A 19,268-nucleotide genomic window follows, 5' to 3' on the forward strand; every position below is an offset into this window, starting at 1 on the left:
CTAACGAGGCAGGTCAATGCTATTGCATACTCATCTGCATACACCACTTAGTTAATTAATGCCTGCAGAACTTTTTTGTCAACGGAAAGCGGTCTCATAATTTCCCGGGCACTTGTCAGCTGCAGGCTGCATTCTTGTAATGTGCTATTTGCCAGCACCTCCACTAGGAGCAGTAACAAGCTCCAGGTCATTCAGAACAATGCATTCAGGGTCGCTCTAAACATTCCCATGCACAATCACATCTCACTTGCCAGAAGGAATGCACACTAGCTACCGACTCATGAGCCAATCATCTTCAAAACTTTAGCCATCACCCACAAATACTTCTCAAACACTGTGACCAGGTACATGTCACAAAAACTGAAAAAAGTGCAAGTGGCAAGACCCACCAGCTCCTCCCAGTCCTACTGTCTGATCACTCCAAGATTCAGACTGTAGAGAGGTGCGGTGGTTAAGCTTCCCGGGCATCGACTCTAAGCACTGGAACTCTCTACCTTTGACACTAAAATCAGAAGAATCTTACTGGGCCTACCAAAAACATCTTAATACTTTGCTGTTCTCCTAGGGCTTAAACTTTTTCTGACTGTTGTACATGTTACCAAAGTTATTATGTTCCACCTGCTGTTTCATTGATGTAACCAGCACCTTGATGCCTCTGGGTTTAGAGAGCTTAATACATGCAAATATAAAAAAATACTTAAACAAGCTATGCTTCACAACCCTTGTAAAATACTACAGAAGAGTTATACACACAGCCAAAGGCAGTACCTACAACTCCAGAATAGACAATGCTAAGTCTACCACCAAGCTTTTGCTGTTTGTATAGGTTTTCTGTAGTCTTTTGGGAGGGTCATGCAGTGTAGTTTTTTTATTCATTTATTTATTTTTGCATTTATTTTCATATACTGTTTTCTCTAGACCTTCTCCTATATCATTTTTGTTAATTTATCCCCCACCCCAACCTGTTGGCACATTTTGCGAGGACATTGAGGCTCTACTGTCCCATGTTTACCCTCTACCACTCCTCTGATACTACTAGAAGACTTTAATCTCCATCTTTTGTCGACACACTCTACTCTTCGATTACTTTCATTTCTCAATTCTTATTTTCTGGCTCCTCTTCTCACTCCTCCCTCTCACACTCTCTCATGCTTCTGGTTCTTGCTTACACCTTATATTGACCTCTTCTCTTGCTATATCCTCTGTATTCTCACTCCAAGTTTATCTCTCTGATCATCATCTTCTCTTTGCTTCAATTATTCCAACTCCTCTTTTTGCTGCTTCACCTCCCTTAACTCCTTTGTCATATTTTCAGCATGATCTACACAATTTCAATACTCCTCTCTTTGTATCATCTTGCACTCCTACTGTACAATCTCATTCATCCTTTGCAACCCTATCAGCTGATGAGGCCGCCTTAACTCTCTCTTCCTCACTTTCCTCTTCACATGACACGCTCTCTCCTTCCTCTGCTTTCTATCCCTCACAAAATCCCCCTCAACTGTAGCTTTCTCATAACCTCCATGCCATGCAACGTGTACTCAGGTGACTAGACAGATGCTGGCTTGAAGCTAAAAGCCTCAGCAGACTATCACGCTCTTTTACACACTCAGTCCTCTCACCCTAGGCATCTTTATCAAATTCTGTTCCACCTTCTCACACATCCTACTCCTGATTATCAACTCTAATCCGTCAGCCTCCGACTTTGCTTCATATTTAATCTGTAAGGTATCTTATTTTCACTCTGCCATCGAATCTTCTATCTTGCAAACAACTCCTTCTGTCCCTACTTCATCTCCTAGGGGGATTATCACTTTCTTTACTCCAATCTCTAACAAGGAGACCCTTTTCCTGCTGGCCCAGGCTCACCCAACTTCTTCCCCAATGGACCCTCTTGCATCAGCACTCATTCCAAAAGTCTACCCCTCTCTTGTTTCTTACCTTAGAACTTTGTTTAACTCTTGTCTATCCAACTCAGCTTCCCCTCTTCATTCAAAGATGCCTCTATCATCCCAGTCTTAAAGAAACCTTCTGCTGATCTGTCCCTTGTTTCCAATTTCAGTCCTATCTTGCTCTTGCCTTACCTTTCCAAAATCCCTGAACACATTGTTTACTCTTTATTTGTGTCTCATAATTGTACCCTTCCCTGTATTCAATCAGGATAACACCCCAGCTTTTCCACTGAGACCACCCTTCTTTCTGTCCTAGATTCATTACACTCTGCATGTCATTCTGAACACTCCTCTCTTCTGATCTTACTTGATCTTTCTGCAGATTTCGATACTGTTGAACACTCTCTTCTACTAGCTGCCATCTCCTCTTTTGGTTTTGCTGGGTCTGTCCTTTCTTGGTTCAAATCGTACCTGTTGTGGGATGTTCTAACCCACTAGTCTATGCCCTGCAACATCACTGTGTGCTGTGTTCACCAAAACAACAGAACGGCCGCCAAAAAGTCTATGCGCTAAAAACCTTTAAATGCGCAGCACAGGGAAACCTGAAAATTAGGCCACCAATCCATGTTGCCTATGTCAGTGGTAACACAGGAGACCACTGCCAAAACCTATCATTGGGCTGCCCACAGAGCAAAATGAAACTACTTGAAAAAGCAGTGCTGCATTGCAAGGGAAACCCAGAACTGCTTTAAAAATCTGTTTTTCCTTGGCTGTTAAATTTGCAAAATAATGATTCTCAAACATTACAAAAGATCCAACATCCTTGCTGGGTGTTAAACAGCACTTTATTTAAAGAATCCACTTAAGCACAATGTCAGCAGAAACACATTTCATCATAAGAAAATCCACATTCAAAGGTGCTTGCATGGGAAAAATATGTCAGAAATGGGCGCAGCACCGCCGCTCGCCTGTGTCAGAAACTGGCATTTATTTAACCTGTCATTTAAACTTGTACATTAAAATCAAAGTATGGAAAAGAAGAGACTTCCTATCAAAAGCAATATAGGTTGTACAATTCAATCTCTATGTTTGAAAAAGGCAAGAATTAAGAGATTTGTGGTTATATTTGTTAAGAATGTAAATTGTATTTTAGAAAAAGACTATTTTAAACAATGTTTTAAAAGTGAGCTAAAGCCAGCCACACTGGGCTTCACAGACATTCCACAGTTTCTCACAAACAAAGGAATCTTTCCCCCTGCTCTCTGCTGAGGAACTGGCAGGGAGTTGTGAAAGGAAGTGGGAGGGCACTTTGGCCTGTTGCTCTGACAGGAGACAAAAGACTCCCTTGACTGAAAGGAAATGCTAATTTGGGCGTCAACAGAAACCAGCTGCTGGCAGGAAGAGGCTCAGGTTGCTCTTGGCTCAGCCAAACCTTGGAGGTGGGGCTAGACGGAATTGTGTATCTGGAACTGAAGAAAATATAGTTTTGAGAAAAAGACTCATAGAAAACTGTGCCAAACTTGTAAAAATCTGGAATTTATAGGTTGTTAAAATGAAAATGTGGCCCACAAGTAGAAACTACTCTGGAATGTGTGCAATGTTCAGAGACCGGACACTAAAATGTTGACTTTGTAGCAATTGTGATAATGCTATGAATATGAACATTTACAGGAGTATGCCCATATGTTATGCATATGTATGTGGAAAAATGTGTACAAATCTGTTTTTGGAACCAACCAAAAGCACGAAAAACTGTCAATTGTGAACTGCAAACCTTAAGAAGATGCAACTTGGACAGATACGTGCTTTATTAAATTGGGAATGTGATTATGTATTATTAGCAAGTTGGTGATATTATAAACATGCTTTATATGAAAAATATATTTTCTGTGAAGAAACAAAGGGGAGGGTTTTCCCTGGACCATAAACACAGCGTCATCATGACACATCATGAGACTCTGGTTTCCTTCTCAAATCAGGAGAGAGGGAATACTTTGACCAATCAGTTTCCTAGAGGGTGGGCTTAGTATAATCAGCCTATCAACCCCCTTGGGAAATACATAAATAGGGACTGTTGAGGACCTAGACAGACACACACATTCACCCATCAACTGATTTACTGGCGAAGCGATCTGCAGGAGAACCCAGATCAAGACTTCAGAACTCTGAAAGCAGAAGGCCCAATCCAAAGCTGAACCCTTCTCAGCTGGCCTTTAAAAAATCTTGCAACCTGATTTTAACCCCAAACTTCTAAGGGGCACAACAAATTCAACAGCCGGGCTGTGCTGTGTTTCTGCTTCTTGTCAAGAACCCTTGCTAGAACCCAGCGATCCAAACCAGTAGAGCAGAGCTGTAACCTAGAACCAACCCATCAGATCCAGTCCAAGAGGCCATGCAGAGACCAGAGTACCTTGCTGTGAGCAGAAATAAGCACCTGAATCCTGTCCGGTGGCGATCAGATTCCAGTCCAAAACCCTTGACCAGATCTTTGACGGGCCTATTCCAAAACCATAGTTGTGAGTATTTTAGCATAGAATTGTCCATAGCCAATCTCTTATCCTTAAGTAATCCCATCCAACCCATTCCAACATATGCAGAACTGCATTGTAGAACCTCTTTTGTCTGTCCTGAATGCTTCTCTCATCCATATAGTCCTGTGATAATTGTAGTGATAAATCCTCTTTGCGCTAATATAATTGCTGAAGAAAGGCAAGTGTCGCAGCGGGCAAAGATCAGACAGAGGCGCCTCTGGATTGGTGGCTGTACTGTTGGTATCTCGCATCTTCATAGCCCCTTAGTGTAAAGCCAATCCTTGTGTGTAATATTCAAAAGCACATCTTTCATTTGAATCTTGACTCTTTTCTGAAAAAAGTTGACCTTTACTAAAACCTTCATAACTTCTGAACCGTACATGCTAGGAACGAAATTTAATTGTGAAATGGAAGCTCACATCCTCAGCTTTCAGCTGTCAAATGAATCCAAAACCACATTCCATTATAGTTTTGCATTTACATTATTCCTGAAACCTGTTTTCTCACCTTCCATCTCTATATTGCATATTTGGGGAGATTGAGTAGTATCAGGGGGAAAGAGTGATTACATTGCATTTGACTGAATTCATATCAAGTTTTATTCTATGCTACATTATCCTTCTCATCTATACTCCTATTGATTAAAGAGATTGTTGATTATTGTAATATCACCCAACGCTGATCATTGTATAAATATTAATAGTGTGATATTTAGATATTGTTCAAATTCATAAAAGTGTGATATATATATCTTGTTCAAATCCATCCAATAAATCTTTTAACTTTGCAAAACAATCTAATTCTTGGTTTAGTGAGACCAGAGGGGTATTCAAAGAGAGGGGCGTGATATAAGGGTACATCATTCAGAAATAAAAGAACTTTAGACATAAAAATAATTAATTAAGGGCTCCAGCTGGGCATCTCACGCCAGACATTGACTTAGGTGGAGTGCTGGGTTGAAACCTCTTACACTGTCCCAGAGGACTTTCTTAGTATCCTGGGCCAGGTCATCATCCGACACATCCTGCTCACTTACGGAGTTCCACAAAGCTCTGTCCTGGGTCCTGTCCTCTTTTCTCTCTATAGGTCTCCACTTGCTGATGTTATTTCTTCCTTCGGTCTGTCCCATCACTTCTACGCTGATGATACTCAGCTTTTTCTATCTTTCCCACACTTCTCTTTAGACATCCATAACAAGCTCAGTTCCTGTCTTCTTGCCATCAAATCCTGTATAGCAGCTCACTTTTTAGTACTCAATGCTACTGAAAAAAAGTTATAATGTCATCTGTCTCAGTTACCCAACTCTTGTACAGCTCGTAACTTGGGTCTTTAGCAAGATTCAGATGTATCTTTTAATCATCACATTTCTTTATCTTCACATACCTGTCATTTTCATTTACACAACATTCAGAAAGCTCGCCCATTCTGACTTTTGAGGTCACTAATCCTTTGGTATCTGCTATCATTTTCTCTCAGCTCATCTACTGTTCCATTGACCTCTTTGGGCTCCCTCTGACCCATCTAGCTCCCCTGAAATCTGTTTTGAATGCCTCTATTCATGTACTTTTCCTCTTAGCCGCTCACAAATATATTTTTTCTTCCCTCGCTAATCTCGGATGGCTCTCTTTACATCATTTCTAAAACTGAATTTCTTGTGTCTAGCCTTCACATCTCGCCATGGTCTCGCATCTGAATATCTCTCTTCTCTTTTTACATATTACACTCCCTCTCGCTCGCTTTGTTCTTCTTCCCATTTTCTTTTTGCTGTACCTCAACCTACCAGCGCTCAGTCTCACTTTTGATCATTCTCCTCGCTTGTTCCTCTACACTGGAATTCTCTTCCTCTCTCTCTTCACTCTATTTCTCTCTATTCTATATCCTGGCTCTCTTGAGATCCCACCTACTCCATTCTGGTTAACAATGTTAAAGTAAATGCTGGTGTTGTCTGTGTTTCCCTATTTTATTAACATTTTTATTGTACTGTTTTTGACCTCATGTACAGCGCTTTGGTGTAATGCGCTATGTAAAGGCCAAATAAATACAAAAATAAATACAATGAGCTTTTTTCCATCCTGCGAGAACGTGAGCTGCCTGCCACTCCTCCTGTAGACTTTTATTATAGATAATACATGGTGTTCTAAGGTACAAGAAGCCATCATTAGAGAAATCCTCAATCTACAGGAGACAATCTCATCCAAAACAACTGGCCATTCTTGCAAAATCTCTACCCAACACCCTCATGCCTTCCAAGTCTTCCCCTCGCCCACCGTCCCCACCCTGGACAAATTCCATCGTGTATCAGAGCAGGAAGTGGCCAACATCATAGAAAGCTTCAAACCATCTCACTGCAAAGGAGATGCCTGCCCTGCTCCTATCATCAAAGACTGCACTGAGGCACTTGCACCCATCATCACTGCAATCATCAATTTGTCTTTCTCAACAAAGCTTTTCTCAGTCTTCCTGAAAGAAGCATGGATCCTCCTGCTACTCAAAAAACCCTTGGTTGACACTACCACTGCCACAAACTATCGACCCATCACCACTGTCCCTTTCATCCTAAAATTCTGCGCACCTTACCTCCAGATTCAACAAAACCTAAAAGAAAATCAGTTCCTCTTTATCGAACAATCAGGCTTCCACCCAAGGCACGGAAATGAAACCGCATCACTAAACCTCAAAAACCAACTTGATGACATTAAAGACATTAAAGACACTGGTAAACTTGCCCTGTTTCTTTTGCTGGACCTGTCTGCACCCAGCTCACCACAACAGCCAACTTCTCCTCTGCAGCTTCCTGGCTGGTAGATTCAATTGAGTCTTATTGATGACTTCACAGCCCCCCCACACTGGTAACGTGTGGCATCCCACAAGGCTCCTGCATTTCCCCCACACTCTACAACAAGTAAATGAAAGCACTCTTTGACAATCTTGATGCCCTCGGCATTTCATATACAAACATTGCACACAATACCCAAAATTCTCCTCAGCGGACATGGAAGGATGCGTGGTGCTCATTCTCCTTGCCCTTTCTGCCACTGTTGATACTATTGACCATACCATTCTCCTAGACCGACTACAGTGTTCAGGAATCAAAGACACTGTCCTCACAAGGATCTCCCCCGTCATCTCTAATCATTTGCAAATCATGCTCCTGCACCCTTTCACTTCTGCATCTCACCCATTGCCGAAAGGGGTCCAACATCTCTATCTCCCCTCATCTTCAATATGTATATCAGTCCACTCCCCGCAGTCATCCACTCCCACAATCTCACCTGCTACAATTACGTAAACGATACTCAGATCATCCTCAAAATCCCAAAATAGCCAGACTCCATCCATCCAGATCTGTCATCATGCTTCCTGGATATTGACCACTGGATGACGATCAGCCACATCATCCTCACACCTGGAAAAACAGAAATACTAGTCTTCAGTGAAAATGTGCCCCTTCCTCAATCTATCCCCTGGACGCACTCTCTAGCCCCTCCTGCTACCTCCACTTCAGTGAAAAACCTTGAATACACACTGTACACAAATCTATCCATTTCCCAAAACATCAACTATGTGGCCAGAACTTGCTTCTTCTAACTACGGATCCTCAGGTGTATCTTGCCTTACCTCACCTAACAACACAGAATCTCCGTCATCCTCAACTTCATACTCTCCCGCTAAGTCTATGCAAACTGCCTTTATCTAGGTGCACCAGCGTTAAAACTTAGGAAACTCCAAGGAATCCAGACTGCATTGGCAGGACTGTTTATTGTCCTCCCTCCGAGAGAATACATCAGCCCCGAACTGAGAATCCTTCACTGGCTCCTTATTGCTCAACAAACTACATTTAAAGCCATGTGCATTACTCACTGTGCTATCCACAACACTGGTCCCAAATTCCTCCAAGATAAACTCACACGCGACCGACCCTCCAGCATACTGAAATGCGGCGCAGCTTTTCTCCTAGTTATCCCCCCCAAATAACTGCACCAGACTGGGTGGATCCTCCTTCTCTGTCCAAGCTCCCACCATCTGGAACACTCTGCCTCTCCCCATCTGAAGCATCCACAATCACCTCACATTAAGAAAGGCCCTCAAAACCTGGCTTTTTCCTTCTATCTCTTGAAATCCATCTCCCACATTTGACTGCTTCTTGTACAATAGTACTGGCCCATACCCGACATAACACATAGGGCCTCATTACAAGGTATGCCGGTAAGGCTAAAACGATGCCGGTATGGTAATACCAGCATCGTTTACCGTCCCGTCGCATTCCGACCCGCAAACCCGGTATTAGCGGCACACTAAACAACGGTGCCGGTAATAGCGGCATAGGCGCGTACACGTGCACCTTCAGAGAGCAAATACTGGCATGCCGGTAATAGGGGGTAATTCCAACCCACGCATACATGCAAATACCGGCATCGCGAAGCCGATAATCACGGGCTGCATGATGCCGGCCATACAGGCATCGTGGACCACCCGCAAACAGCAAGCAGGATACAAGGCAGCTGCACAGGTACACACAATCCCCACAGGTGGAGTCAATGGAGGCTGTGCCAGTATTAACTGAGCACACCCACACACGACAACCCCCCCCCCCCACAGATGTAGGCAATGTTGAGTGGCCCAGAACAAAAGGAGCACACCTACACACCACCCCCCTTCCTACACCAAAATGCTACCACTAGCAGTTGCAATCACGGCGCTGGAGGACATGCCTATACTGCTACAACTACAGCAACAACAACAACAACATCAACAACTACAGCAGCAACAACAGGCAGCACAGATGAGACGCAGGAGGAGAAGGAGGGTGAGACAGGCCCAGCAATTACCACCAGCGCAGTCAACAATCCCACGCACCAGACCCAGCCCATTCAACCTAACCCCTGAGCAGATCCACACCCTGTACCGGTTGGACCGTGACACCATCACCACCACAGTGGACATGATACAGAACGACATTGCCAGCCACATAGAAATACGCACTGCCATCCCCCCACTACTTAAGGTGGTGTCTGTGCTACACTTCCTGGCCACAGGCACCTACCAACACACAGTGGGCCAGCTGCATGGCATTTCACAACCACCATTCTCACGCATGTTGGACCATGTGCCTGGCTGCTCGGTGAGTTGCACAACAGGCCCATGGCCATGCTGTGGGGTACTGATGTGTGCGGATGCAGAAGGGTGGGGCTACTGTACCCGGGTGGGAAAGGTGGGGAATAGTGCACCTGGGTGGCAATAGCCAGTGATTGGAGAATGCATGCAGATCTAAACACACCTCACCTGAATTGGCCAAACAGAACATGACACATTACTGGGCCACATATCCCAAATAATGCATATGGATGACTACAAGTAAGTGGCACAACCAGGGCACCATGGTGATGGCAAGCAATGCATGACTGAATAGGATGGCAACTGTGGCAATGCGGCTAGTGTGACCATGCATAGTAAAGAATACACATCATGAATTGGAGGCTAAACATTGTTGCACTACCACTGGACATCTGCCAGAGCATGCAGGATTACACCCTACATCATCGATTGAACGCCATCCAGTGTACCGCACCTCTTTACAGTATACATTGCATATAGGTGACTATTTTGTACACGTACTGGGACATGTGCATGCCCACATCAAATAGCTGCTGCCATGACTGTGCTCCCTGAAGGTGGCAGTTCAGAGTGACACACACACCTATTTGTATCTGCTTGCAGGTGATGGAGGATATCCCTTGAGGCTGTGGCTACTTACCCCTGTGCGGAACCCGCAGAACAGCCATGAAGAGGAGTACAATCGTGTGCACACTCATACCCGTGCTGTGAATGAGCAGACCTTTGGCCTGTTGAAGGCACGGTTCCACTGCTTAAGCAGGTCTGGTGGGGCACTCCTATATAGGCGTGAGAAGGTGGCAAAGATCACCATGGCCTGTGTCCTGCTGCACAACATGTGCATCCAAAGGAATGTACCACTGCCACCTGACATTGACATACATGGGCCGGGTGAGGATGAAGGGGATGGAGACGGAGGCGAAGGAGCCCCCCTGCCAATACGTGATGCATGGGATGGCCATGCTGTACGCCAAGCACTAATTGACAAATACTTTTGAAACGCAGGGACCATGAAAGTAATGTGCCTGTGACCCACTGGCTGCATGTGGACATGCACACTTGTTTTGTCAGAAGTGCCCCACTGTACACCATCACACATTAAATGTACATGCACAAAAAGAAGTATGTCCAGCCAATGATTTTCTTGCACACAACGGGTGTATTGTCCAGACACGTGATAATGTGAACATAATCCCCTCACAACCCCCAGTGAACTCCCTCAACCACCCTACAAACCCCAAAAATACCCAAGTAAACTCCCTCACCCACCCTACAAACCCCAAAAATACCCAAGTAAACTCCCTCACCCACCCTTCAAACCCAAAAAATACCCAAGTAAACTCCCTCACCCACCCTACAAACCCCAAAAATACCCAAGTAAACTCCCTCACCCACCCTACAAACCCAAAAAATACCCAAGTAAACTCCCTCACCCACCCTACAAACCCAAAAAATACCCAAGAAAACTCCCTCACCCACCCTACAAACCCCCCAAATTGTCTGCCCACTCTATTTCTTTGTTTTTTTGGGATCCGGGGGTGCCATGGTCAAGCGCCGTGCACTCCTACGCGTCATCCGCACGGGGCTCGATTGGGCCGAGGTAGAAGGGGTTGTGGCAGTGGAGGTGTCGATGGTCAGTCCCATGCCTGCCCCAAGGTGTGGGCGCTGCATATGATGCAGATTTGCAAGCAGGGCCTGCGTAAGTGCCCCAAGACACTCCCTCATGGCACTTGTGGATGCCTCAACAGCAGCAGTGTTGGCTGCGATGGCTGTGGCAATGACCCTCATGGAGTCATTTCCATCTGATATTTGTTGCCGCATCAGTTCAAGCATCGACCCCTGTTGTGCCTCAACCCTTGACAGGTGAGCCTCGAAGGAGTCGTTGGCTGCAGGAGTGCTGGTGATCGGGGTGGTGGTAGACAGGGTGGTGGATGGCACTTGTGTGGTGCCCACGTCCAGGGCACACTCCTCCTCAAAGAGGCATATGTCTGACTCATCAAGGTCTGAGTCGTGGAGGCAGGGATCGTACATGCTCTCTGCCTCTGTAGGGGTAGGGATGCTGGTAATGGGGTTTGGGGTGGGTGTGCCGGACATGAAGTCACCCTCATTCTCCACCTCTGCATCCACAACGTCAGCGGTGGTTGGCGGAGCATGAACAGAAACGCCTCCCACTGTTGTGGGTGGCTGCTGCTGGAAAGTGGGTGCAGGTATTTCCTGCAGGGTTACTGCCCGGTGTGGCACACTGCCTGTTGCTCTGGGCAGTTTCTTGGGCTGGGTGGTGGCGGTGGCCCTGGTCCCTTGCCTTGCAGTGGATGAACTTGCACCCCTGTCCTGCATGCCATCTTCCTCATCGGTGCCTGGGGGATAGAAGAGATGCAGGTCATCAGTGATGGTGTCACATGGCAGCGATAATCCATTGCACTGTGATATGTTCATACATTCATGCATCAAATTATTTTAGGGGTGTGGCAGTTGGTGTTCTGAGGGGGCATGTGGCAATCAATGCATGGCTGGTGGCATGGCATTGGTATGGTGGATGTGTGGTGAGTTCCATGGGCACGGTTGGGTCATGTTGCACTTGTGTTGGGATTGGGATTGGCACTCAGCATGCGTGTGTAGCAGGGTGTGGCACACATTCTTGACTGGATATGTTGATGTGGGCCTGGGACATGCATTGCCTTGGCTAGTCTCACTTCAACGTCACTTGTGCCACATAATGGTTTAGCCTACACGGATGTGATGGGTCACACACCTTCTTCTGTGGATGATGCGGCACTCACCTTCTGGTCTCCGATTCCCTCTATGGATTCAGGATCTATAAAGGTACTGGCTGTCTCCTCCGATGCCGTCAACTTCACTGGGGAGTGTGGGCCTCTACCTGTCACCATTGCGGCCCTCCTGTTCTTCCGACAGGATCTTCATCACCATGAGGCAGAGGTCATCCCACCGCTTCCGACAGTCGCGCACACTCCTTGGGGTGGTTCCCACTGCCGACACCCTCTGTGCGACCTCCTGCCACACCTCCTTCTTTTTGGTCTGGGCCGCATGCTTCATGTCAGTGCTCCTGATGGTGTCCGCATGCTGGGCCAGGGTGTCAGCGAGCATACTTAGCTCAGCGTCTGAAAAACACTGTTTGCGCTTCCTGGGGGTCGCCTCCCTGGTAGCCATGGACATCCTGCTTCTATTCTGCCACAGCACAACACAAAATAACTGGTGGTTGGGGAGGATGGCAATGGATTGTGTTTTTAAAGATGGCTGCAAGCCCATTTCCCGTTCCTGCGCATGACGTAATTTCCGGGTCCATTTTTTGCGAACACGGTATTACCATGCTGGTATTACCATGCCGGTATTTAGGGGTTGGTATGAGGCGGCACCGCTATGGGCGGGTCCCGCGATGCCGGTATAGGGGGGTTGGAGGGCCTTTAGTGGCATGCCGGTATTACCATTACCGGCATGGGGTCTCGCGCGTGCTCGCGCACTCGTAATCACCCGCTATTAGCGGGTTCATACGAGCACGGACCCGCTCTTACCAGCATGCCGGTAATGGACCCGTTTTTGCCGGCCAACTCGTAATGAGGCCCATACACTTTTCATACCACTAGGGATGCTGGCAACATTCGCAGCAGCACAAAGTGATAAACTCGCCCTTCTCCCTCTCCACAGACTATCATACATCACCCCCATCCCACACCGTCCAGACCACCAGCTCTTTAAATGACACAAACTGGCTACGGTAATGGGCAAAAATGTCGCCCTCACAATTACGAGAGCTGAAAATGTTGACTTTTTTTTTAGACCTCCCCTTACAACACATATATATGCGTGGGGGTTATAGGATATCTTATTAATATGGGGGCTGCGGGGGGTCTACCCCTGCATATATATGTGGTGTAAAGGGGTTTTTAAAAAAATAAAAAGTCGGCATTTTCGGCAGTCGCAATTGAGAGGGTCGCAGTGATCACATAGATCCACTGGCTACCATACTACACCTGAACATCTGATTGTACCTTGGATGGGGCCACTTAAAAGTGTCTGGAAGAAATGCTCATTCAGACAGACTACTGGAGGAAGCCATGGTAGCTGGACCAGTTTGAATTGGAGACAGGTATGGTCATGTACTCAGTTGGATGGACCTATATAATGATCAATGGGCTTAGCCAAGCACTCAACCCATAGGTTTTACTGGGGGTAGAAAGGAAATGCACCAGCTCAACTTGGCCTATTGGGCACAGAACACACTTTAAGGGCTTTTGGGTGTATGAATAGAGATGCACTAAGATGCACTTAGATGTTTTTTCTGAGGGGGACGGGAAACTATACCATTGATCTTAGGCAAAAGGTGGCAAGGTCTATTCAATGTATCCATCTATTAGACTCAAAATAGCACCAGCCAGGTCCTTCCAAAGGTAGAATGCAAACCCCACCAGAAGGTGCACTCGAACAGCCAGTCTGTTGCCATAAGAGACCTAAGAAAACGACTCAGAAGATAAAATCTGTCCGAGTCTAAGGTGCATGTAAATTGCCCCACGTCCATGGCCAGATGCAGGAGGTATGGCTGCCCATCCATACACTCTAGAATGAAGCTACGGCTATGTCAAATCTGGTCCAGCAGCTCACATAGCCGCCCACATAGAAAGCCCTGATGTGCCTCAACACCCCTGCCATTAGTATACAGTGACAACCTACTTGAAGATTCGGTCCAGCTGGACGCACATCAAATCTCTTGCGCTAGAACTCTGTCTTCAACCTCCGACAGCATGTGCCTGACCTCTGAGTTGCTTACGAAGGCCCAGCCAGCTCCCTAAGTGCTAACCTGGCAGAAGGCACACACGCATTTTAAAGTAAACACTTTGTATTTTTCCTTACATGGACTTCGGTCTCCAAGGGCATTCTAACCACAAGGCATATTGAGGCCATACAAATAGGGACATGGTGCCATATAAACGGCAATTACAATACAATGCAACTATCCCCAATTTGTCTCATCCATCAACTCCTTCAAAAGAAGGAACCAAAAGAGGTACCCACGCTGGTGACAGTCCTACATTCTGTCAATTATTTAAGTAAAATCTCCATATTAATGGTGTATGCTTTCGAAAGAAAGTCACAAGAGCAAAAAAAAACAAAGAAAAAGTCCTAGGAGTACATGCAATAAATTTATTATACAAAACACATTTTTAGAATTTCAGAATGCTGATGTGTACATCAGTTCGCCAAAAGCGGTAAATTATCAGAAAATGAGATTAGATATTTTTCAGAAAACCAAATTAATGAAAAAAGGGGGGGCCCAACAGGAGAACGATTGTACCTGTGGACTAGATATAACCAGGGTGTATACAAAATTACCCTGGTTTGGACAGAGCAAAGTCATTCAATCAACTTGGGTCATATGGTTGTCTTGCCATATAAATAAATGACAAAATCATTCAAGACTGGATGGCTTCCCACCTCCTGCGTATAAACGGATGATCCATTTCATAACAACAAAAACACAGAGATGCTCATCGTCGGCTCCCATGCCTCACTTGGCAACCTCGATACAGCCTACAAAGCATTCATCATAGATGGGAATCGGATTCCAACCTTGATTAAAATTCTGGGCATTTATTTAGATGCCACCATCGACATATCTCAGCAAGTTAATGCCACCCCCCTCTGCTGCCTACACCTCCAAACTCTTTAATGCCAGCAAACACTTCCTCTCTACGACTAACCACCTCATCATAGCCAGAGCCATCATCAGGTCCAGACTTGACTATTGTAATCCCCTCTTTGCAGGTACCTCAGAACAAAACCTGGGCAAACTTCAAACTATACAAAACAGCGCACTCCGAGCCACCCAGGTTTGTCCAAACGGGAGCATATATCAGAAGCATGAATAAATGCTCACTGGTTGCCGATTCACAAACAAATCAAGTTCAAAACTCTCTCCCTAGACCATAGATTCCTCACCAACACTGCGGAGGCATAACTCTTCCAGGGAATCGAGAAATACATCACAACTCACCAACTGAGATCAGTGAACTGCCACGACCTCAAAGTATCCAGTTTCAATTTTTATTTATTTATTGAGTAATTATGAGGTGCCTATACAGCAAATGGTGAATCAAGGCGTAAAAAGACAGGTGTTGGGGGGAGGGTAAAGGGAGAAAAACAACAGCAGCTCTACTAGTTCTTTTGAGATTCTGATCATGCAAGAGCAGTAACAAGAAGTGCAGGCGAGTGGGGAGGAGGGGGAAGTGCCAGTCAGAGTGGAATGTGAAAATTCTAAGGAGGGAATGAAGTGCAGGTCAGAGTGGAGAGCGTGCAAGTATTGGGGGGAAGAGGGTGGGGAGCAGAGGGCCCCTGGGCTAGTAGACAAGTACCAGGGGAATGCAGAGAGTTCAGGGGAATAAAGTTCCACATGCTAAGTGTGAAGAAGGGGCTGGATGGGCTCAACAGCAGTGCAAGCCCAGTCAGGCATTTTCAGGTTTAGGGAGCCAGTCAGGCAAGTGTAGGTTGGGTGGGGTCTGGGTATACTGAGGTGCTGGGGTAGACTGGGCGAGGAGGGCCCGGTGCTCTGTAGGAATCAGAAGGGACCAGGAAGCCTGTCAAATGTGGCAGAGGGAGGTAAAGACCAAAGGGCTCTAGCAGGGAGGTATTTCGGAAGGGAGAGTTAGATGTAACGTGGTCCCAAGCCCCATAAAGCCTTGTGGATGACGCAGAGTCTTGAACTTGATCGTAGCAGCAACAGAGTGCCAGTGGAGAGATTTTAGGGCTGGAGAGATGTGGTCCCTGAGCTTGCAGCCAAGGAAAAGTCTTGCAGTCCTGTTATGGTTTAGTTGAAGGGGGCAAAGGGAGTATTTAGGCAGGTTGAGGAAGAGGCTGTGGCAGTAGTCCAGCCCAGAGAGGACCAGAGCTCTGGAGACATTGAGTTTCTGGGGAAGGTGAGGAAAGGGAGAATGTCCCTGAGGAGGTGCAGCTGAAAGTGTGCCTTCTTGCCCAGGTCAGTGATGTGAGGAGAGAAGGAGAGAGAGTAGTCAATGATGGCACCAAGGTTTTTTGCTTCACAAGAGGATGAGGGAAGGGGGCCCTTGGAGGGAGGCCAGAGAGTAGGAGGAATGGAGGGAGCAGGGGTCCCAATGAGAAGGATCTCAGTCTTACTGGCATTAAGGCAGAGATTGTTAGCAGCACACCATGCCTGAATAGCAGCCAGACAGTCAGGAATGAGAAAGGAAGAAGATGAGGCAGATGAGGGAAGGAGAGCTGCGTGTCATCTGCATAACACTGGAAGTGAGGCCAGAAGGCAGAGATTAAATGGGCTTGAGAGGCAAGGTAGAAGTTGAAGAGCCACGGTGAGAAAATAGAGCTCTGAGGGATGCCAAAGGTGGAGAGTGTAATGGAGGAGAGCAAAGGACCCAGTTGAACAGGGCATGGTTGGTGAAAGAGGAAGGAGGTCAACCAGTCCAGTGCCCGTTGATGATTCCAAGGGTATCACAAAGCCAATTTATAAGAGTGGCATGACTGACCATATCAAAGGCAGAGGAAAGGTCAAGTAGTATGAGAATGAAAGGTGAGTTGGAATCGGGATTTGACAGCAAGTCTTCACGGGTGTTTAGGAATGCAATTTCCATCCATGCCTCGGGCTGTTCTAAAGCCAGGCTGGTGGTCGTGGAGTCAATCAACAGATTCAGTGTGGTGGAAAAGTCGAGAGATTATCAGTTTCTCCAAGATTTCGCCCAGGAGGGGGTGATAGAAATAGGGCGGTATCTGGCTGGGCAGGAGGGGTCGGTAGAAGGGTTTTTGAGGAGTGGATGCACACTGGAGTGCTTGAGGAGTAGCGAGAAGGAGACAGTGGCAAAGACGTGATTCCAGAAATCAGCCAAACCTGGAGCAAAGGAGGCATTGTTGTACTTGAGAGTTCTGCAGGAGCAGGGGAGCACCTGTTTGGAGGAGACTTTCATGATGAGGACTTGTCTAGTAACCTCATCCGGTGATATGGGCAAGAAAGAGGAGAGTAGGAAAGAAGGGTAGAGGGAGGCCAAGGGAAGCCAGAGAGAGGGCGAGGAAGAAGGGAGGTGGTGTAGAGGAATGTGAGGACACGATAACCTGAGTTTTGGTTATGTTGCTTATAGACTCAAGCTTCCCTGTCACAGCTGCCAAGCTTTGAAATTGCATCCTCCTCCCAATTAGAAAAGAACCGTCCAACTAGACCTTCAGAAAAAAACATGAACACCTGGCTCTTTATCTAGACAGACTTTTTCCTCTGTACCATCCTAACATGGGCACATCCATTGTGTGATATTTTGTGACATTTCTTTCCTTTACAGCTTCCGTTCTCAATGTAACTATGGCCTAGATACCCGAGGGTTCAGCGCGCTGCCATAAATGCAAAACTAAATAAATAAATAAGGGTAGCCGTAGCACTTTCCTACGCTTCATTATGTCAGTACATTCCTAATGTTACAATGTCACTGCATCCCTATTTTTGTAAGTATCCCAGAATACACAATTCCAGTATGACCCGTGCTTTCATCACTCAATTGAAATTCAAGAATGCTTCACCTGTTACACACACACACACACGTGCGCGCGCGCGCACAGACACACACTGTAATCCATGTGTTCAAGAAGCCAACATACTTCCAATTTTCACAATGTCTGTGTACTTGCAGTTTGACAGCCCCTGCATGTTTCTAGATTGCAACATCTCTGTAAATGTCCATTTATTAATTTCCAGTATATTTCTAGTTTGTAAAATCCCATTTTACTTCCTGTATGACATTTCAAGTATACATTTAAAATGCCTCCCCCAGATGTCATGGAGAGCAAGCTGCCGCTAGAGAAACCCTGCTAAAACACAACACACTGAAACTAATGGCAGACACAATGAGATGTGTCACCAATCACAGTGAGACATGACTTTCCACCTATAGCAGCAAATAAAACATGCTGAGGGCGCATTCTGAACAGCTTAGCTATTAGCACTTAAACGTGTCTATTTCTGCTGCCTGAAATTTAAATGTGCCTTCATGTTCTTTCACTGCAGTCTTCAAGTATTGTAATCTTCTCTTGTAAACATACTTTGTGTTGTTTCTTGCTGTGCTGAATAAGTGCAATTACATATTGATTTATGTGTAACTGCATCCAGAGTTGTTCACGAAGATCCATATTTTTCTCGGATCATGTTGCATACCTTTGAATATGATGCATGTGTTCGCTTCCATTTTAGAATCAATAGTGTGTGTTGCTGTTAAACTATTGTCATAATGTACCTTGAGAGTACCTCTGTCTATGCTGCATAAGTAATGAAGCTGATAACTTGTTCTGACCTTATTTCTGGGAAAGAAGCCAACCAAGGTCAGCTCGGAATCAAGGACATGTCATGTGCGAGGCATGACAATGGGGACATTCACTCGAAACTTCAACGATGATCCTTTGTGTTTGAAAACACACACATACACACACACACACAGGCGCGCGTGTTGGGCTCTAGGAAATTGCTAACACCATTACACCTGGTCAGGGTGAACAGCACACACATCAGAAACGTCATAAGTGAGAGATCGCAGAATGACAGTTCTCTTTCTGATTGCACAGTTATTGTAAACTAATGTATGGACGTAATCAGTCAACTTAACGCATTTTAGCAATATTGAAAATCTGTCCTTTTCGAAGACAAGAAAATAAAGTGAAAGCTGCAATTCCAATGCAGTTGTCATTAAATGGACACATAGAAAAATGTTTGTTTTAA

The sequence above is a fragment of the Ambystoma mexicanum genome, chromosome 3q, assembly GCF_040938575.1.
Source record: "Ambystoma mexicanum isolate Mex_15411 chromosome 3q, UKY_AmexF1_1, whole genome shotgun sequence".
Classification (NCBI taxonomy): domain Eukaryota; kingdom Metazoa; phylum Chordata; class Amphibia; order Caudata; family Ambystomatidae; genus Ambystoma; species Ambystoma mexicanum.